Here is a 22,483-nt window from a genome sequence, read left to right as displayed (position 1 = left end):
CATGCAGGACTTTATGCTTCTTAACATCTGAGGTTATGCAGATATATGGGATAGGAGGAAAGCTTCTGGGAGCTGTCAAGAGTTTTTATGAGAGTAGTAGAGCTTGTGTCAGGATTGGAAATGGAGAGAGTGAGTGGTTCGAGGTAAAGGTGGGACTTTGTCAAGGATGCGTTATGTCGCCCTGGCTGTTCAACTTATACATGGATGGGGTGGTGCGAGAGGTAAATGCAAGGGTAGTGGGTCAGGGATTGGAAATGGTTAAAGAAAATGGAGAAAAGTGGGAGGTGAGCCAGCTGTTGTTTGCGGACGACACTGTGCTTGTGGCAGGATCAGAGGAGGGATTGAGGAAGTTGGTGGCAGAGTTTGGGAGAGTATGTGATAGAAGAAAGCTAAAGATAAATGTGGGTAAAAGTAAGGTGATGAGATGTACAAGGGGTGAAAGTGGCAGTAGACTGGAAGTGAGCATTAAGGGAGAGCGACTGGAGGAAGTAGATAGTTTTAGATACTTGGGTGCAAATGTGGCAGGAAAAGGTGGAGGTAGAATGTAGATTGAGAGAAGCAAGTAAATGCCTTGATGGATTAAAGAGTGTAATGAGGAATAGACATTTGGGAATGGATGCTAAGAGGAGACTGTATGAAGGAGTGATTGTGCCAACAGCACTGTATGGGGCAGAAACATGGAACATAAGAGAAGAAGAGAGAAGGAGTTTGAATGTGTTTGAGATGAGGTGTCTGAGAAGTATGATGGGGGTTACTAGGCTAGATAGAGTGAGAAATGAGGAGGTGAGGAGGAGAACAGGGGTGGAAAAGGAGCTGGGAGTTTGGGTTGATTAAAGAATATTAGGATGGTTTGGACACATGGAAAGAATGAGTGAAGAAAGACTAGTAAAAGAGGTATGGAAGGCAGATGTGGAGGGAGTGAACATGAAGGGACGTCCTAGGATAAGGTGGATGGATGGGGTGAAGAGGGGAATGTCTGTTTAGGGAGGACGGAAGACAGAGGTGAATGGAGAATGGTTGTATATGGATGATGTGATTGCATGAGGTGGAATGGACGGGGGGATGGGGGGTGAGGTAGTATGTGTGAGCAAAATTTGACGCAGCCCGAAGGGATTTCTCCCCGTCCTCTCCTTTTTATGCAATGGGGGGTTACCGATTTAATGAAACAGCCTTGCTGTGGATGTGCTGTGTGTTGCGACACTGCTTCTGACCCAGGGCAGTGGACAAGGTGCAGGGATGACCCGTCATCCAGGAGGTGCTAAGATAAGAGGGAGGGTGGAGGGGTGTGGAGTGTATTCAGGGATGGAATGGGTGGGAATGATTTTATGCCTTTTCCTTTTTGGCTACCTCCCTTGTAAGGGGGAAAAAGCCTTGGTATATGTATGTATGTATGTAACATCTGAAAACAATTGTCATTTTGGTTGTGCCCCTACCCTTGTAGGTAGTGGGAGTGCTTTACTTGGTCCTGTAGATTGTTTCTATGACCCGAGCAGCCCCTCAGAGAGTAAAGAGAGTCCTGACCCTGGAGAAAAAGCTAAAAATAAAGAAGTTTGATGGAAGCTGGACCATTTTCCATTGCTGTGAGCACTATGACCTCCCCCAGACAACCACACAAGAAATCAAGGCTGACTATTGTTACCTCATATCACCACAGCAGAAATATTATGGCTAAATCTTGCTATGCAGACCTGGACCTTGCCTGAAATGGCTGGGGCAGTTAGGAGGGAAATGCTGCATGTTTGTAAAGACAGTGGAGTTAGAAGCTAAATTAGACCAGTTCACCAAACATTACTAATTTGAAGGCTTCCAAAGGATGGGAGATCAGGCTTAAGATTGGATGTGGTCTCTCTAATAAGAGGATATATAGTAAAGCCTTGGATGCATCCCCTGAAAGTGTTGAGTTTCAAAATAAGCTGCATAGACTAATAAAGTCTGAAAATTAATCATTCAATCAGGTGTACAACACTGACAAAATTAGTCAATTATCTGATTTGTAGCTACCACATCAGGCTAGTAAATTATATTCATATACCTACTGTTTTTTTATCTTTTTATTTATGGTACTTCTAATGTCTTGAATAAATAAAATAAAATATTATTTTCATTTAAAATTACATAAATGGATACACATGTATATTTCTTATATCATTATTAATATCATCTCAACGTAGATATGGTAATGCAGTCCTGGTCATTTGAGCTACACCAGTAGAGCATTGTGGTGCTACTTGTTGACATCAATACCCCAAAGTGTTGTGACATTATTAATAATTTTTAACCTTTTGTCAAGGCTTTGGTGATTATGTGATGAATTATAGAGTCTATTATGTTAAGATGCAACAACATCTCCTTAACAGGGCCCAAGCTTTCTCTCTGTATATATGTGTGTGTATATTGGCTGCATGTTATTGTGGCAAAGTAGCATGCAGTTGATACTTTAGGGTCTATATGGGGTGCCCCTATGGACCAGAGCCACGCATCACTTTGTGATAGAGGAAAACTCTGTTCATAGAGAAATTATGACACTTTTATACTACAACTGTCCCTCCGTTATGCTGTCCCCCAACCCATTGTTACTGTCTTATACAATTTCTCTGAATATTTATTTCCTTTTTCGCCTACCTACCCTGTGGTGGGGGAAAAGAATACTGCCACCAAGTACTTCCACTTGGATCGTAAGAGGCAAGAAAAAAGGGACGGGGAATGGGACCAGGCATCCTTCTCCCTGTAGCCCCACAGGGGACATTCCTAAAAAAAAGTAAAGGCATAAGAGGGTCTAGGAGTTTTCTGACCAGCACTCTAAGGTTTGGGTCTTTTAATGAGCGTGGATGTGGTACAGATGAGAGCAAAAGGGAAGAGATAGGTAGTATGTTTGTGAGAAGATGGATGTGTTGGCTTTGAGTGAAACTAAGCTGAAAGGGAAGGGCAAGTGTAAGTTTGGGAGTGTATGTGCGAGGTTATCAGGAGTGAAGAGAGGGTGAGGGAGAGAAGGGGTGGCTATACTAGTAAGTGAAGATATAAGTAAACGTGTAGTGGAGTGGAAGGAGGTTTCCTCAAGGATAATGTGGATGAAGGTGAAACTGGGAAAGATGTGGGTTTTTGTAAGTGCATATGGGCCTGGCAGTGAGAAGAGTGTAGAAGAAAGGGAGGCTTTTTGGATAGATTTAAATGAGTGCATAGAGGGATTAGGGAGAAATGTCAATGTAATAGTACTGGGAGACCTTAATGCTAGGGTAGGAAATGATCCAATTGATGGAGTGGTTGGGAAATGTGGAGTTCCAGGAAAGAATCGTACTGGAGAGTTGATGGTTGAGATGTGTCTAGAAAGAGAATTGATGATAGCGAATACAGTGCTTCGGAAGAAGTCAAGCATAAGTACACATGGGAGAGGGTGGTAGATGGATGGGTGGTAGATAATGTGCTAATGGATTATGTAGTGGTAGATAGGAGGATGATAGGAAGAGTTAAGGATGTACATGTGCTAAGGGGAGAGAGTGGGGGAATATCAGATCATTTTTTGGTGGAAGGTAAGTTGAGAGTGGACGATAGATGGAGAAAGAGGAAAAGGACAAAAGGTAGGGGGGTGCTTAGAGTGAACTCTTTAAATGAAAAGGAGATGGAGTACAAGAAGAAGCTGAGGGAGGAGTGAAGGATAGAGTAGAGCTAGGAGTGGAGGAGGAATGGGGATGGTTCAGGGAGGGAGTCACAAAGTGTGCAAAGATGGTGTGTGGAACAAGAAGGACAGGAGGAAATAGAAGGAAGGGTAGTGAATGGTGGGATGAGGAAACAAAGAAGGTTGTAGAAGAGAAGAAGCGAGCTTTCACAGATTGGTTACAAAATAGGACAAGGGAGTCATATGAGAGGTACAAAGAAAAGAAAAGAGAAGTAAAGCAAAAGGTAAAGGAGGCAAAGAGGAGAGCAGATGTGAAATGGGGTAAGAGTATGGCAGAAAATTTTGTAAGTAATAAAAAGATGTTTTGGAAAGAAATTAAGAGAGGAAGAAGAGGCGAATCAAGTAGAGAAGAAAAGGTAAAAGGTGCAGATGGAGAGATGATAATGGAAGAGAAGGCAGTAAGGGGAAGATGGGCAGAATATTTTAGGGAGTTGCTAAATGTGAAGGAGGATAGGGAAGGAAAGATAGCTGCAGTGGGAAATGCTAAGAAAATGACTGTGATGAGTGAGGAGAAATAAGGAAGGATAAAGTGAAGGCAGTTGTTAAGATGATAGTAGGTAAGGCACCTGGTCTGGATGGATGCCATGGAGAATATCTAAAAAAAAGGAGGTACAGTGATGGTGGACTAGCTGGTGAGGTTATTTAATGTTTGCTGGAGAGAGTGTAGAGTGCTGGAGGACTGGAGGAGTTCCTGTATAGTTCCACTTTACAAGGGAAAAGGGGACAAGTGTGAATGTAGTAGTTTCAATGGGATTAGCTTGTTAAGTGTAGTTGGGAAGGCTTATGGGAGGATCTTGATTGAGAGGATTAGAAGAGAACAGAGGGAGTAATTGGCGAGGAACAGTGTGGATTTAGGACGGGTAGAGGTTATGTAGATCAGATTTTTGTAGTAAGACAAATATGTGAGAAAGCTATAGGAAAGGGAAAGGATGTTTTTTGGGCTTTTATGGATCTGGAAAAGGCTTACAACAGGATAAACAGAAAGGCACTGTGGGAGGTTATGCAGATATACAGGATAGGAGGAAAGCTTCTAGGAGCTGTCAAGAGTTTTTATGAGAGTAGTAGAGCTTGTGTCAGGATTAGAAATGGAGAGAGCGAGTGGTTTGAGGTAAAGGTGGGACTTTGTCAGGGATGCGTTATGTTGCCCTCGCTGTTCAACTTGTACATGGATGGGGTAGTGCGAGAGGTAAATGCAGGGGTGGTGGGTCAGGGATTGGAGATGGTTAAAGAAAATGGAGAAAAGTAGGGGGTGAGCCAGCTGTTGTTTGCGGACAACACTGCGCTTGTGGCAGGATCAGAGGAGGGACTGAGGAAGTTAGTGACAGAATTTGGGAGAGTGTGTGATAGAAGAAAGCTGAAGATAAATGTGGGTAAAAGTAAGGTGATGAGATGTTCAAGGGGTGAAAGTGGCAGCAGACTGGAAGTGAGCATTAAGGGAGAACGACTGGAGGAATTGGATAGTTTTAGATACTTGGGTGCAAATGTGGCAGGAAAAGGTGAAAGTGGAGGTAGAATGTAGATTGAGAGAAGCAAGCAAATGCCTTGGTGGATTAAAAAGTGTAATGAGGAATAGACATTTGGGAATGGATGCTAAGAGGAGACTGTATTCACCTTCACCTTGGTCTTTGGATCACGTGTTGGACTCGTGATCGACAGCTGTTTCCCTCCCGGAAGAGAGCTCAGAGCTTATATGACCGATCTATGGGTAATGCTATGACCTTTCACACCCACCCACCCCTAACTCCCTGCCCACGAGAGTCAGAGTAACGATCCGAAGCACAGCGATACCGAAATAATTTCGGCTCTGGCCAGGATTCGAACTGGGTACTGCAAGCACTACCGTACTTCCCAGTCCAGTGCTCTACCAACTGCACCATCGAGTCGCATGAAGGAGTGATTGTGCCGAGCACTGTATGGGGCAGAAACATGGAACATAAGAGAGGAAGAAAGAAGGCGTTTGAATGTGTTTGAGATGAGGTGTCTGAGAAGTATGATGGGTGTTACTAAACTAGATAGAGTGAGAAATGAGGAGTTGAGGAGGAGAACAGGGGTGGAAAGGGAGTTGGGAGATAGGGTTGATGAAAGAGTATTAGGATGGTTTGGACACATGGAAAGAATGAGTGAAGAAAGACTAGTAAAAGAGGTATGGAAGGCAGATGTGGAGGGAGTGAACATGAGGGGACGTCCTAGGATGAGGTGGATGGATGGGGTGAAAAGGGCTTTGGGGAAGAGAGGAATGTCTGTTGAGGAAGGACGGAAGAGGACAGAAGACAGTGGAGAATAGAGAATGGTTACGGTATATATGGATGATGTTGTAATGCATGAGATGGAATGGGTGGGGATGGGGTCTGAAGTAGTATGTGTGAGCAAAATTTGACGCAGCCCAAAGGGATTTCTCCTCGTCTTCTCCTTTTATGCATGGGTGGACAGAGAGGGGGGTCGCTGATATAATGAAGTGGCCTTGCTGAGGATGTGATGTGTGTTGTGACACTGCTTCTGACCCAGAGCAGTGGACAAGGTGCAGGGATGACCCGTCATCCAGGAGGTGCTAAGATAATAGGGAGGGTGGAGGGGTGTGGAGTGTATTCAGGAATGGAATGGGTGGGAATGATTTTATGCCTTTTCCTTTTTGGCTACCTCCCTTGTAAGAGGTAGCCTTGGTATATGTATGTATGTACTTAGTGGTGTTTTATTAGAGATCCTTTCTGTACAAAAAAAAAAATAATAATAATCATAATACGATCAACTTAAACCCAATCATGGGGGAAGGGGGTTACCAAATGAAGTTATAGTGAGTTGTACATTGTAAAATATATATACAGTATATATATATATTTATATTTATATATATGGAAGGAGGAAGAGAAAGACACGGGTCTAAGGCCGAGTTTATTCCTGACCAGTTTTGCTTACAGCTTCCTCAGAGGAACGTTGATCCTGCATGACACTGACAGTATACATAGTACTGCGACACCACAATCCCACCAACTGGGCAAGGGACGGTTGGTGGGCAGAGACGTGAGTGTGGGATTCCTCAAACATTTCACAATGTCTCAATACATATATATATATATAAGGAGGAAGTGGATAGTTTTAGATACTTGGGTGCGAATGTGACAGGAAAGGGAGGAGTGGGGGTGGAGGTAGAATGTAGATTGAGAGAAGCGAGTAAATGCCTTGGTGGATTAAAAAGTGTAATGAGAAATAGACATCTGGGAATGGATGCTAAGAGGAGGTTATATGAAGGAGTGATTGTGCCAACAGCAATGTACAGGGCAAAAACATGGAACATGAGAGAGGAAGAGAGAAGGAGTTTGAATGTGTTCGAGATGAAATGTCTGAGAAGTATGATAGGGGTTACTAGGCTAGATAGAGTGAGAAATGAGGTGAGGAGGAGAACAGGGGTGGAAAGGGAACTGGGAGATAGGGTTGATGAAAGAGTATTAGGATGGTTTGGACACATGGAAAGAATGAGTGAAGAAAGATTAGTAAAAGAAGTGTAGAAGGCGGAGGTGGAAGGAGTGAATATGAGGGGGCATCCTAGGATGAGATGGATGGGGTGAAAGGGGCTTTACAAAAGAGAGGAATGTCTGTGGAGGAAGGACAGGAGAAGACAGAAGATAGGGGTGAATGGAGAAGGGTTATGTATGGATGAGGCTGTGATGCATGAGGGGGAGTGGGAGGGTGAGGAAGTATGTATGAAAAAATTTGACGCAGCCCGAAGGGATTTCTCCCCGTCTTCTTTTCTGCATGAGGGGACGGAGAGGGGAGGTCGCTGAATTTATGAAGCGGACTTGCTGCTTCTGACCCAGGGCAGTGGAGAGGATGCAGGGATGACCCGTTATCCAGGAGGTGCCAAGATTGGAGGGGAGTGGAATGTACGGGAGGTGAAGTGGGTGGGAGTGATTTCTATGCCCTTTTTCTTTTTGGCTACCTCCCGTGTAAGGGGGAAAAAGCCTTTGGTGTATGTATATATATATATATTTATATATATTTTACCAACGTTCCACTGTTTCCTTTCTCTAGACATGGATGAACCCAATATTTTTTTTAAGTGCACATCTATGTGATATAGTGATAGAAAATTAAATATTTTTTGTAAATTGTAATACATCATGATATGTCTTATTCTTGGCAGAAATAAATAAACAGTTGCTAAAAGCTATGAACAAAGTTGCATAGACTCCTTTAGACGTCATTTTTGTTTAGATAAATTTGGAGATGACAACGATGGGCTGATGACCTCTAAAATTACAGGTACCACATTGCTAAATACCGATAAGGTTAGGTAGGTAGATTTGGTTAAGTTAGGTTGGGTTATAATATACAAATTTAGCATACTTTAATTTTTTTTACCTCCGCCTGTATGAAAACAAACATGGCGTTCCAAATAGTCAAAGCAGCCATGTTTGCTTGTTAATAGCTTTTAGCAACTGTTTCTACTACTGATTTCCACCAAGAATAATGTGTTTTACATTGATGTATAATTTACAAGATTATTTAATTTTGTATTACTGTATTGCAAAGGTTTGCAGTTCTAAAAATTTACCATAATCTTTTGTTTGGGTAAATTTTAAGAATTGCACAACTAAGTTATTTTTCCAAGATGCACAGTCTTATAGATTTGCCCTTATCACATCACCCACACAAAAATTGAGAGGCAATGGGAAAGCAGGGTATTTGGGTGGGGAAGCAAAAATTGTGTGTGAAATTTGAATGAAACAAAAAATGCTAGGAAAAAAAAAAAATAGGACATAGTTGTTTGGCAGTTTGCTTTTAAAGATCAGTTTGATTTTTTAATTATAAAAGTAGCAAATCATACATGGGAACACATACCATTCTTTAAAATTAAGTATAATTAGAATGGAGGAAAAAATACTGTGGCATAGGGTTTGTCTGTTTCTGTAGAAATATGTGATGCTTCTGGTGGTACATGGGCTACACATTATCGCCATATTCCACTTTATTTCACAAGTGGGTTATGTATTCGAAGATTTGCTACATTTTTAATTGATTAGGTTAGTGTCTCAGGTGCACTTGTGTATATGATAGTGATTCACCCATACTTCTTCCAATTACGCAAATATGCTGATGGTAAGTCACAATTTTGTTATATGGGGATGCTTCTTCAGGAATACCCTGTTGCATTTAAATATTCAATGTCAATCCATTTCAGCTATTCAGGTTTGTACTTTGACACAGGCACGATTTCCAAAAGCATGTGAGGAACCACACAGTTCAGAAGCCCTTTTAATGTGATGCAGTTTTCTCAGTAAAGTGTAGTCTGAAAAGCCATATAATGACTAATAGAAGAGAGAATACTTTTTAGTGTGATGAATGTGATGCAGTTTTCTCTGTGCAGAATGGTCTTAAAAACTAAGTAATGACACACACAAGAGAGAAGCCTTTCCAGCATGATTTATGCAGTGTACCTTTCTCACATTAAAAAAAATCTCAAAGATCATTTTATGACCCATATGTGTGGCCTGTGTGGTACAACTTTCACACAGGTAATCTGAAAATGTAAGTGATGACCCATAGATGGAGAAGCCTTTCCAGTGTGCCCTATATGACATAGCTTTCTCATCAAAGGGTAGGCTCAGAGGCCATGTGATGGCTCACACAAAAGAGAAGCCTTTCCAAGGTGGCCTATGTGATGCAGGTTTCTCATAGAAGGGTAGTTTCAAGCAACATGTGATGACCCACAGAGGAGAAAATCCTTTTCAGTGTAATGTATGTGACACTACTTTCTCGGAGAAGAGTAGCCTGAAAAGTCATGTGATGATACATGCAGGAGAGAAGCCTTTCCATTGTGACCTATGTGATGCAGCCTTTTCAAGGAAGTTTTTTCGCATAAGGCATATGAGGATCCACACAGGAGAGAAGCCTTTCCAATGTGACCTATGTGATGCAGCTTTCTCAGACAAGAGCAATCTCAAAAGGCATGTGAGGACCCACACAGGAGAGAAGCCTTTACAATGTGACCTATGTGGTGCAGCTTTCTCACACAAGAGTAATCTCAAAGACCATGTGAGGACCCACACAGGAGAGAAACCTTTCCAATGTGACCTGTGTGATGTAGCCTTCTCACAGAGGAGTACCCTCATAAAGCATGTGAGGACCCACACAGGAGAGAAGCCTTTCCATTGTGACCTATGTGATGCAGAATTCTCACAGAAGAGCCATCTCAAAGGACATATGATGACCCACACAGGAGAGAAACCTTTCCAGTGTGATATATGTGAAAGAGCTTTCTCAGAGAAGGGTAAGCTGAAAAAACACATTCTGACCCACACAGGAGAGAAGTCTTTTCAGTGTAATGTATGTGAAACTGCTTTCTTTGAGAAGAGTAGCCTGAAAATGCATGTGATGACCCACACAGGAGAGAAGCCCTTCCATTGTGACCTATGTCATGCAGCCTTTTCAAGGAAGTGTGATCTCATAAGGCATATGAGGATCCACACAAGAGAGAAGCCTTTCCAATGTGACCTATGTGATGCAGCTTTCTCACAGAAGAACAGTCTCAAAAGGCATATGAGGACCCACACAGGAGAGAAGCCTTTCCATTGTGACCTGTGTCATGCAGCCTTTTCAAGGAAGTTTCTTCTCATAAGGCATATGAGGATCCACACAGGAGAGAAGCCTTTCCATTGTGACCTATGTGATGCAGCATTCTCATGGAAGAGCCATCTCAAAGGGCATATGATGACCCACACAGGAGAGAAGCCTTTCCAATGTGGCATATGTGATGCAGCCTTCTTACACAAGAGTGACCTCACAAGGCACGTGAGGGCCCACACAGGAGAGAAGCCTTTCCATTGTGACCTATGTGATGCAACATTCTCACAGAAGGGCCATCTCAAAAAACATAAGATGACCCACACAGGAGAGAAACCTTTCCAGTGTGATATATGTGAAAGAGCTTTCTCAGAGAAGCGTACACTGAAAAGACACATTATGACCCACACAGGAGAGAAGCCTTTCCTGTGTAGTTTATGTGATGCAGCTTTCTCACAGAAGGGCCATCTCAAAGAACATATGATGAACCACACAGGGGAAAAGCCTTTCCTGTGTAATCTATGTGATGCAGCTTTCTCACAGAAGGGCCATCTCAAAGAACATATGATGACCCACACAGGGGAAAAGCCTTTTCAGTGTAATGTATGTAAAACTGCTTTCTCAAAGAAGAATAGCCTGAAAAGGCACGTGATGATACACACAGGAGAGAAGCCTTTCCATTGTAACCTATGTGATGCAGCCTTTTCAAGGAAGTTTCTTCTCATAAATCATATGATGACCCACACAGGAGAGAAGCCTTTCCAATGTGACCTATGTGATGCAGCATTCTCACAGAAGGGCCATCTCAAAAAACATGAGATGACCCACACAGGAGAGAAACCTTTCCAGTGTGATATATGTGAAAGAACCTTCCCTGAGAAGGGTACGTTGAAAAGACACATTATGACCCACACAGGAGAGAAGCCTTTCCAATGTGACCTATGTGGTGCAACTTTCTCAGAGAAGGGTAATCTCAAAAGGCACATAATGACCCACACAAAAGAGAAACCTTTTCAATGTGAGCTGTGTGTTGCAGCTTTCTCACAAAAATGTGATCTCAAAAGACACATGATGAAACACACATAAAGTAAGTCTTTCTGTTGTGATGTATGTGATGTGTTTCTCAAAAGGAATATCTCAAAACATACATGAGAGTATTTTGTCAGCCATAACCAGCTCATATATCCTTGGGTGTAATATCATTCTGAAGTTGTAGTCGTAGAAGTGGTAAAGAAGCTGAAAGTGATCAACATTTATTGTTGAGTGAGATTTATATTTAAGTAAAAAGAAGAAAAAACCATGTGACTTTTCTGTAGGAATGCCATTCAAATGTCCAATATATTGATTGCATAAAAGTTAGGCAGTCATTGATACATGTATGAGAAAAGCCCTTCCAATGTTAACTGTGATGTGGAGATTTCTCAGGAGATAGTTATCTTGTGTTAAATCCCTACATAGCAAAAAAGTATACATGGATACATATATGTTTATAGATATGTATATATATAAGTGAACCTGAACTCTGTTATTTATTTTACAGTATTATGGTTCAGTGTGTGCCACTGATATGAAATAAAATCCATCTTTAGATTAGATTTTTGGCAAAAAAAAATCTATGTATTTTCATTGTTCCCACCCACTTTAATAACTGAGTCTTCAGTTTGTTCTTTCATTTGTTGCTTAATTCTGTCAGTAAATGTAACTTTACTGTTTTCTTGTATTTTTTCCAGCCCTGTGCTTCCTTTGCTATGGCCTCTTTATTGTCTATTATTCCTCTTTAATTCATCATTCTCTTTAACTTCTTTTAACTGTCTTTTTAATTCTTCTGTTTCTAAAGTTAAGTTTTTGTTCGCCTTCTCTAGTTCTTCCAATCTTTCAACTCTCTGCGCAATCTTGGCTACGTTACCGAACCTATTTTCCCAATGCTCGGTCATTTGATCAAGTTTTACCTCTAGTCTTGCTAATCAGGGGAGGTTGGTATCCCCCACCACCCTCTTTAAATCCCTGGAAACTATTATCATCACCTTCCACTGTGTCTTATCTATATTTCTAATCTTTACATTTTTGTTGATCCTGTCATCACCGAAATCATCGTCATCATCGGTCCGTCTTTTGTTTACAAGACGCCTGGCCTCCTGGACCATGTCCCCCTCTTCCTCATTTCCTTCCATTTCCCTCAATAATCCCTCCCCTTCTTTTTTATCACTTTCCCACTACACGAGCTTTCCCCTTCCCCATAAATACAATAAGGTACTTCCTTGACGTTGAGATCCACGTAGATTTTCCTTTTTCTTCGGAACTCCAATTCTCGCCGTCCATCTGACGAAATTGTGTATTTACCTAGTTGTATTTACCTAGTTGTATTTTACGGGAAGGGGAGCTATGCTCGTGGGGTCCCGTCTTCATATCTCATTTTATCTAAACTATTTTTAAATTCATGTATTGTTTTTGCACACACCACTTTCTCATCTAACTTGTTCCAACTGTCTATTACTCTGTGAGGAAAGCTGTTCTTTTTCAAATCTCTTCTATAGCTGTCTTTTTTTATTTTCTTTCCGTGTCCTCTTGTATTTCTGTCATCCCATTTTATCAGATTCTCTCTATCAGTAATTTCTATGCCTTTCATGATTCTGTAAATAGCTATCAAATCTCCTCTCTCTCTTCTTTGCTCTAGTGTCTGTAGTTTAAGTTTTTGTAGTCTCTCTTCATATGATAGTTTTGAGAGTGTTGGTGCCAGTTTTGTGATTGCTCTTTGTATTCTTTCAAGTTTTTTTATACATTTTTTTTGTACTTGGTGACCATATCGTTGCTGCATATTCCAATCTTGGTCTTATCAGGGTGATTAGGATTTTCCTCACCATTTCTTCATCCAGGTATGTAAATGCCACTTTGATTGTTCTTATTAAATTATAAGTTTCTCCAAAAATCTTATTTATATGTTTCTCAGGTGACATATTATTCATAACAATGACTCCCAGGTCCTTCTCATTTTCTACTTTTTTTATTCCTTCTTCTCCCAAATTATATGATCCTGTTATTCTGTTTTTGCTTTTTCCAAATTCCATTATACTACACTTTTTTGTATTGAACTCCATCTCCCACTTCCTACTCCATTCTTGTACTTTATTTAGATCTCTCTGTAGTGATTCACAATCTTCTTCAGTTTTCACTCTTTTCAGTAGTTTTGCATCATCTGCAAAGAAGCTCATATAGCTTTCAATTCCTTCATCCATATCATTAATATATATAGCAAACATTATTGGGGCCAGAACTGTTCCCTGCGGGACACCGCTTATTACTTCATTCCATTTTGAGTGCTGATCTCTTATCACTACTCTCATTTTTCTTTCTTGCAAAAAGTCTTCCATCCAATTTAGCAATTTACCTTGTATTCCTCCTTCATATTCTAATTTCTTAAGCAACTTCTTATGTGGTACTTTGTCAAAAGCTTTTTTTAGGTCTAGAAATGCACAATCAGCCCATCCATCTCTTTCTTGTATTATATCTATTAGCCTTGAATAGAAACATATTAAATTGGTGACGCATGATCGTCCTTGTCTGAATCCAAATTGCCTTGGATTTAGTACGTTGTTTTTTTCCAAGTATTTTACCCATCTACTTTTGATAATTCTTTCACAAATTTTTGCTATTGTACTTGTTAGAGAGACTGGTCTATAGTTGGTAGGTTCTTCTTTATTTCCTCCTTTATATATAGGTACTATATTTGCTTTTTTCCAATCTTCTGGAACTTTTCCTTCTTTTAAGGAACTGCTTATTATGCTATGTATTTTGTCTGCCAGTTCATTCCTGCATTCTTTCAGAATCCAGTTTGCTATTTCATCTGGCCCATGCGATTTTCTGACATCAAAATTACCCAAGTGTGTCAATATTTCATTCTTTGTTACTTCTATTTCTTCCATAGGGGGGACTTTTTCTTTCCACTCAATCTCTTCAGGTTGTATATTTTCCCTTGTAAACACTGATTTAAAATGTTTGTTCATAATTTCTGCCATTTCCATTTCCTCAGTGTATTCAACTCCTCCTTGTCTTAATTTCTCCAAGTCTTGTTTGTTTTTCAGTTTATTGTTTACAAATCTGTAGAATAGTTTTGGTTGATCTTTACACTTTTCTATAACATCTTTTTCATATTTTCTTTTTTCCTCTCTGCACTTTTGTACATATTCATTTCTATAACCAGTATATATTTTCCATTTTCAGGTCTTCTGTCTTTTTTCCATCTGGTCCAGGCTTTGTCTCTTTTGTCTTTTAACTCCCTACAACTTTTGTTGTACCAGTATTTTACATATTCTTTTTCTTGTTTTTGTCTTGGGACATACTTTTCCACTCCTTTTTTGTAAATTTTTGTCAAAATATTCCATTTCTCTTCCACTGATGTTTCTTCTTTGTATATTTCTTCCCAGTTTTCTTGTTGGAAGAATTCTCTTATTTTATCAAAGTTTTTTCATACATCATTCTTCCTTTTCTATATTGTTCATTTCTTTTCATATATTTTTCTTCATTAAGTTCCAGTTCAATCAATATGTGGTCACTTTTACCTATTGGTGTTTTATATTCAATCTTGTCCACTATTCTAGGTTCAGATGTAATTATTAAGTCTAGCCTCGATGGTTCTTCTTCATTTCTATACCTAGTGTTCTCTTGTATCCATTGTGTCATTGAATGGTCAGTAATCATCTCAAGTAGAGCATTTCCCCATGAGTCATCACCACTCTTTACTGTCATTTCTTCCCAGCAGATTTCTTTGCAATTAAAGTCGCCCATCATAACTATTCTTCCTCCGTCTTCCATTATTTTAGTTAATGCTATCTTTGTGTCCTCTAACATACTTTTATATTCACTCTCCTCCCATGAGGCTGTTTTCGGAGGCACATAATTGATCACAAATTTTCTGCTCTTCTTATCTCTGTCTTCCACTTCTATCATAATCATCTCTACTGTATTCTTTCCATATATGACACCTTTCACGTTTATATCCTTCTTAGTCAGGAACATAACTCCACCCCCTTGCTTTTTCTCTCTGTTTCTAATCCAATAATTGTATGCATCATGTCCTACACTGTTGGGTGGTAGTGGGCCTTTTAATTTTGTTTCTACAATTCCCATTATGTCCGGTTCTTTTTCTTTCAAATAATCATTCAGTTCATTCAATCCTGTTATTAATCCATCTATATTTGTGTAAGACACTCTTAGTTTTCTGCCACTTCCATTGTGTTCTCTGTTTCCCTTATGTTTTTCTTTTGTATGTCGAACTTCCTTAGTTTCATGTTCACTACTCTCCAATAGAATCTCTCTTTCTCTGACTCCGTTCTGTTCTCGTTTTTTGCCTTAGCTTCCAGTCTTTTCTGCTTTTCTTCCTCTCTTTCCTCTTTATTCATTTCTCTTTTTATCCATATCTTTTTGTATTGTTCACTTGTTGCTAGTTTCCCTGTTTTGGATAAGATATTCTCTGCCGTTGTTTGTGACTTGAATTTAATCTTAATTGGTCTGGTCTTGTCTGTGCTATACTTTCCGAGTCTAAATTTCTCTTCGATTTGTTTCATAATTTCTGGTTCATCTTCCTGAACTGATTCTAGTAATTGGCTTACTTTTTCATTTTCCTCTTTGATTCTTGTGGTTCTATCTGTGTTGTGTTTCTCTTCCATTCCTAATATAATTACACATTTCTTCTTGTCTGCTAAATCCCTTACTATATTCTCCTTTTGTCTCATCACTTTAATAACTGAGTCTTCAGTATGTTCTTTCAATTGCTGTTTGACTATGTCAGTGAATGAAACCTTATTTCCTTCTTGGGTTTTCTTCCAATTTTTACTTTCTTTAGCTATCGTTTCTCTGTTTTCTTTACTATTCTTCTTCAATTCCTCATTCTCCACCTTTACCTCTCTTAACTGTCTTTTTAGGTCTTCTATTTCATCAGTTAAGTTTTTATTCGCCTTTTCCAGTTCTTCCAATCTTTCAACCCTTTGTAAAATGGTGTTCATATGACCTAACCTACTCTCCAAGTCCTCGATCACCTTATCAACCTTCTTCTCTAGTCTTGTCAGTCGGGGGGGGTTTGTGTCCCCCCCACTCTCTTTAAATCCCTTGAAAATATTCTCATCACTTTCTACTGTATTGTTCCTATCTATACTTCTAATCTTTACATTCTTATTAGACATTCCGTCGTCCTCCAGCTCGTCTTGTGGTCGTTTGTTTACTTTACGGCGGTCTGTTTGGACCAAGTCCTCTACTTCCTCATTACCTTCCATTTTCCCAGCAATCCCTCCCCTTCTCCTCTTTCCTTACTTTCCCACTACCCCACGAGCAATTTCCCCCCACCCTGCAAATACAAAAAGGCACTTCTCTTTGCGTTGGGATCCACAATCTGCACTTTTCTTCAGAACGTTCTTCAAGCCGTCCATTCGTTGAAAGTGTGTGTGTGTGTGTGTGTATATATATATATATATATATATATATATATATATATATATATATATATATATATATACCTACATACATATACCAAGGCTTTTTCCCTCTTACAAGGGAGGTAGCCAAAAAGGAAAAGGCATAAAATCATTCCCTCCCTGAATACACTCCACACCCCTCCACCCTCCCTCTTATCTTAGCACCTCTTGGATGACGGGTCATCCTTGCACCTTGCCCACTGCCCTGGGTCAGATGCAGTGTTGCAAGACACAGCACATCCACAGCGAGGCCGCTTCATTAAATCGGCGACCCCCCTCTCCGTCCTCCCATGCATAAAAGGAGAAGACGGGGAGAAAGCCCTTCGGGCTGCATCAAATTTTGCTCACACATACTATCTCACCCCCCATCCCCCTGCCCATTTCACCTCATGCATCACAACATTATATATATATATATTTCTAAACAGAAATGTAGTAGCACATTTGTAAATGACACACAGGAAACCCACAGTCGGAGAAAATAAACTTCGAATAAAAAAGAATCCTATATTTCGGCTATCAACTGTAGCCCTCTTCAGGAAAGTACATAAGACAGAGTACAGAGGGGACTTATAAGCTACAGAGAAGAGAAGGGATGAGGACAGATGACCTCACTCAAGCGCGGGGAAACGGGTGGCGAAGGAGGGAGGGGGTGAGGAGAGGGGGGTTGTAAGATCCGTACCAGTTTGCTAACTGCTGCGCGTGAAATGATGTCAGGAGTCCACTGCCCTTTAGAAATATTAATATTAGGGCATTCCTCAATTAATGCTGATTCGACTATTTTCCTCCTGAAACCGCAGTGGGACTTGAACACTAATCTGGCCTTATCCCAGTCGGGTGTGAGGGCGAAATTAAGGCCAAGAGAGAAACCATGTTCTGGACTATTTGGTAGGTTTCGACAAATATTTAGCTAACAACAACTATGACAAAGACCTTGCCAGCCTTAAAGGGGTTTTATTAAATGGTATTTCCGAATGTTTTAAAAATGAAAGTGGCCTACCAAAAAGACACAAGGAGGCCCTGTCTGTTCTAAAGAAGCTTGACAACATCATCATCACAAGAGCGGATAAAGGTGGCAATATTGTTATTTTAGATCAGTCTGTATATGTTAAGAAAGCCCATGAGTTACTTAATGATTCGGCCACTTATGAAAAACTCACCAAAAATACCCTCAAGAACGCAGCCGCCGAGTTTAACAGACAAGTCCGTAATATCACAGTTGATAAGTGCATTAATGAATTGAAAGTTACCAACCCTAAGCTCCCATATTTTTATGGTCTCCCTTAAGTTCATAAAACAGACATTCCCCTCAGGCCCATCATATCCAACAGCGGCTCCTGCACTAGCAAACTGGCTAAATGGCTGGCGGATCTTTTATCCCCGTACGTTGGGAATTTTTCTAACTCCCATATCACAAATTCATGTGATTTTATTTCAGAGATAAAAAATATGAAAGTACAGGGTTTAAGGCTCCTTAGTCTTGATGTTTCCTCGTTATTTATGAATATTAATGTTGATGATGTACTTACATTTTGGAAACCAAACTGCAATAGTTTCAAGACATTTCCCCCCTCCCTGTCAACAAAATTCTTGCTTTAGTTCGCCTTTGTGTTTCTTCAATTTTTTTTTTCCTTTCAAGACCAATTTTTCCGTCAAAAATTCGGTTGCAGTATGGGTTCCAATTTGTCTCCTGTTTTGGCCAATATATACATGGAGTATTTTGAGTGTACCCTTTTGCCCAGCATCAAACCGCCCGAAATTATTTGGCTCAGGTACGTAGACGATATCTTTTCGGCGTGGGATGACGGTTTGGGGCCCATTTGAAGTGTTCCATGATAAATTGAACCAATTGACCCCGAATCTTAAATTTAAAGTTGAATGGGAAGAAGGACACCAAATCCCTTTCTTGGATATTTTGATAAGAAGAACTGATGATAATTTATTCTTTACAGTGTACCGTAAGCCCACCCACTCAGGGAGTTACCTTCACTTTTTTAGCAATCACCCTGACAATGTTAAGAAAAGTGTTGCCTCTGGCCTTTTCTTGAGGGCTTTCAGGATTTGCAGTCCTCAATTTCTGGACCATGAGATTGAGGGGATCAAATGTCAACTTGAGAAGTTGGCTTATCCACCTTGTTTTCTGGACCAAGCCCTCAGTAAGGCTAGGGCCAACCATTTTAAAACTTCCGTCCCCTCAAGCTTTCACCGCTCCTTTAAGGACATTTTAAAAATTCCATTCAATAATACCATCAGTTCTTCAACTAAGTTGTTTCCTCATGAACGTCTCACTATTGCCTATCACTATCCTAACACCGTGCGTAAGCAAATTGTGAACGTTCAACAAAAACCGAAGGAAGTTGAGTCACCTGGTGTTTATTGTTTGCCCTGCAAAGATTGTGATTTGGTTTACTTGGGTCAAACCGGGAGAGACTTGAACACTAGATTGGCAGAACATAAAAGGTCAATTAGGTATGGGCAAGAAAATTCGGCTGTATTTCTTCATGTCAAAAATAAGAATCATTCTTTCGACTGGGGTAAGGCCAGATTAGTGTTCAAGTCCCACTGCGGTTTCAGGAGGAAAATAGTCGAATCAGCATTAATTGAGGAATGCCCTAATATTAATATTTCTAAAGGGCAGTGGACTCCTGACATCATTTCACGCGCAGCAGTTAGCAAACTGGTACGGATCTTACAACCCCCCTCTCCTCACCCCCTCCCTCCTCCGCCACCCTAGTTTGCCCCGCGCCTGAGTGAGGTCATCTGTCCGCATCCCTTCTCTTCTCTGTAGCTTATAAGTCCCCTCTGTACTCTGTCTTATGTACTTTCCTGAAGAGGGCTACAGTTGATAGCCGAAATATAGGATTCTTCTTTATTCGAAGTTTATTTTTTCCGACTGCGGGTTTCCTGCGTGTCATATATATATACATATATATATATATGTATATATATATATATTATATATATATATATATATATTTACACACATCATTGAAAGCGATATCTAGTACGCTTATTATTTTCTTAATAGTATTTTCCATATGCCTTACTTTGGACTTATTCTCCTTTGATAGGAGGTTTATGACTTCACTGTAGGTAGTCACTATTGCCAGATAGTGATATCGGGTACAAAACTCATCTTCAGTAGCTTGGGGTATTCTTTCTCTGGGTTAGGGAGGAATGTTTCAATCAATGGTGTGATGATATTTTATATGTTAAAATTCATACTTGCTTTTCACTGGGCGAGGTTAAAGATAACTGGGAAATGTTACTGGGTAATTGGGAGAGGTTACTGGGTAGCTAGGGTAGTGACGTGCTGTTGTATGCTTGGAAGAGGCTCCGCCTTCAGGTCGTGATGAAATATCGCTTGCTTGGTTTTGTAGGGTTTTGTCCCATACTGGGGTTTGTGGAGTTTTGTCCCAATGAGTTTATGGCAGTTTGTTGCATGCTTGCTTGCAAGGGCCTTGGGGTCGTATGCTTGTATGTTTAAGCTTGGGCTCAACTCTTTAATATATAATCCCTCTACGATTGGGAAGTCTCTATTGTCTGTACATATATTCAAAACCTCTGTGTTTTCTTTTAGGATATATCTAGTCAGGGCTATACTGTGTTCAATTCTTAAATGGTATTTAGTTGCTCCTAATGGAAAGTGGTATAACAGGCGGCGGGATAATCTTATTGTTGTCATGCCAATATAGGTGGAGGGGAAGGCTTCACAGTTCCCTTGGGTGCAGTTGAATCTGGATGACATGTAACCTCTGAAGTTGATGTCTTGGTGTGGGATGTTCTTGAGTAGGTGGTGGCTTGATTTCTTGGTCTTGTAATAAATCACAAAGTTAAATATTTTCTCTGTGTTGACTGGTTTGATCTCAACCCAGAAGATATATACAGACCTAACCTTAATATTGAACTGAATGAACTGCTGTTTCAACAAATTCGCAGGGTGTCACAGTACAAAGATGTGATTGTGGGAGACTGACTATAGAAGCATCGACTGGGTAAATTTATTAGGTGGGGATTTTTTTTTTTTTTTTTTTTTTTTTTTTTAAATAACTTAAAACAATTGATTACCAATCTTACAAGGGGAGAGAATACCCTGGAATTACTCTTAACAAACAATGATGATTTAATAAACATACAAGTGGGTGATAGACTAGATTGTAGTGATAATCAAGAAATAAGGTTTAACGTTTAATGGGAAAAATTGAATAGTATGAATAACATCCCAGTACCAAACTTCAGAAGAGCCAATTTTGAAAAGCTGAGAAAATATTTAAGACATTTCTATATCTGCCCAAGTGGTGGTGATCAACCTGCCTTGAGTTGTGACAGTAAGGTCAGTAATATTGGTCAGCTCGGAAGTCACTAACGAGAGTAGGGTGTCCAACCCTAAGTCATGTCACGCAGGAAGGCAGGAAATCTAGTATGATCACATACGAGCTGAGATTGGCACAGTTAACCAAAAAGTTAATTTTGTTAATTGTTAATCCTTTAACCAAAAAGTTAAGTTTGTTAATCGTTACTGTTGGAAAGGTAGCGTGACAAAATATTTGGGTTAGTTTTTCTTCATATTCCCAACATAAGTTTTTCAAACAATTCGGATTAAATACAATATAACACAATTGTAAGCCATACTGAGACAGGTTCTTGTAGAAATATAATTTAGTCATATGTAAGTTTCTGTACACCCATACTCTATCTCAGACCCTTTCTGTCTGTCCGACGATTAAGTAGACCCATTGAGTTACCTAGTTCTGTATGTTCTATTCTTTCTACTTCCTAACTGACTTTTTACATTCTACTTTGTTACCATTGTCTTTATCATAACATGATCTATGGTACTTTATTTCTGATTAGTTTATCTGACCTTCGTTATATTTTATAATTTATTCAAACACCTAATTTGGGCATTCCGAGTTCTGCATCTTCTGTATTTGTATGTTACCGTGGCTTATCGTTGTGTTGAGTGATTACCTTAAATGCATCATGAGTCCCTATATGACTTGTTCCTTCACACTTTTTTTATCTGTGGGACCCGTATTTATGAGTGCTGGATACTCTATTTTTCCTATATTATAATACAATGCAATACAATATTATTCCGTTAATTGGGGAAGATAACGGAAGTTACTGTTAATCCGTCACACCACTGGCAGTAGCCGTGATGCTAAGAGACTCCCCACGACCTTGACGAAGTGCAACTACATGAATCCGAGGAAGCCGAAGCCTAGCTTTCCCCCGAAAAGAACCTGCCTTCACCCTCTCAAACTATACGAGCTTGGCAGTGTGGGTTCTCTTCATGTGCTGTTTGAGACTGTTCAGACTTGATATGTGCCCCTTGATTAGAACATAAATATGATGAGAACATGGTGTCATTGGGTGGAAAAAGAGCAGAGTAAAACCTCAGAATCTGATTTATTATTATTATTATTGTTGTTGTTGTTGTTGTTATGGAAGGCAGATGTGGAGGGAGTGAACATGAGGGGGCGACATAGGATGAGATGGATGGATGGGGTGAAAGGGGCTTTGGGGAAGAGGGGAATGTCTGTTGAGGAAGGATGGGAGAGGACAGGAGACAGGGATGAATGGAGAATGGCTGTATATGGATGATATTGTGTCGACAGGACAATAAGAATAAAGTGGCAGGGCTGTCTGTCCCAACCTTTTGTGTCGAAGGCTGGAGTACCGCAAGGGTCAGTCCTTGCCCCCACTCTGTACAATCTATATACGAATGACCTGCCAGAGCCAGCTTATCCACGCAACCAAGCTCTAACTCTTTCGTATGCGGACG

General features: G+C 40.1%; 2 protein-coding genes across 2 annotated transcripts in view; both read left to right on the top strand.

Annotated features, from left to right (window-relative positions):
• Nucleotides 1-8,988, top strand: part of LOC143038264 (uncharacterized) — a 37,792-nt gene extending 28,804 nt beyond the window's left edge. The window contains exon 6 of the mRNA XM_076207282.1: nucleotides 8,850-8,988. The gene's annotated coding sequence lies outside the window, so the exon portion shown is untranslated. The remainder of the gene's footprint in view (nucleotides 1-8,849) is intronic.
• Nucleotides 1-22,483, top strand: part of Pop1 (POP1 ribonuclease P/MRP subunit) — a 52,687-nt gene that overhangs the window by 5,474 nt on the left and 24,730 nt on the right. The window lies entirely within an intron of this gene.

This window comes from Oratosquilla oratoria, chromosome 24 (genome assembly GCF_046742065.1).
Source record: "Oratosquilla oratoria isolate Oo_2021 chromosome 24, ASM4674206v1, whole genome shotgun sequence".
NCBI classification, from domain to species: Eukaryota; Metazoa; Arthropoda; class Malacostraca; order Stomatopoda; family Squillidae; genus Oratosquilla; species Oratosquilla oratoria.
This window is presented reverse-complemented; position numbering and strand designations above follow the sequence as displayed.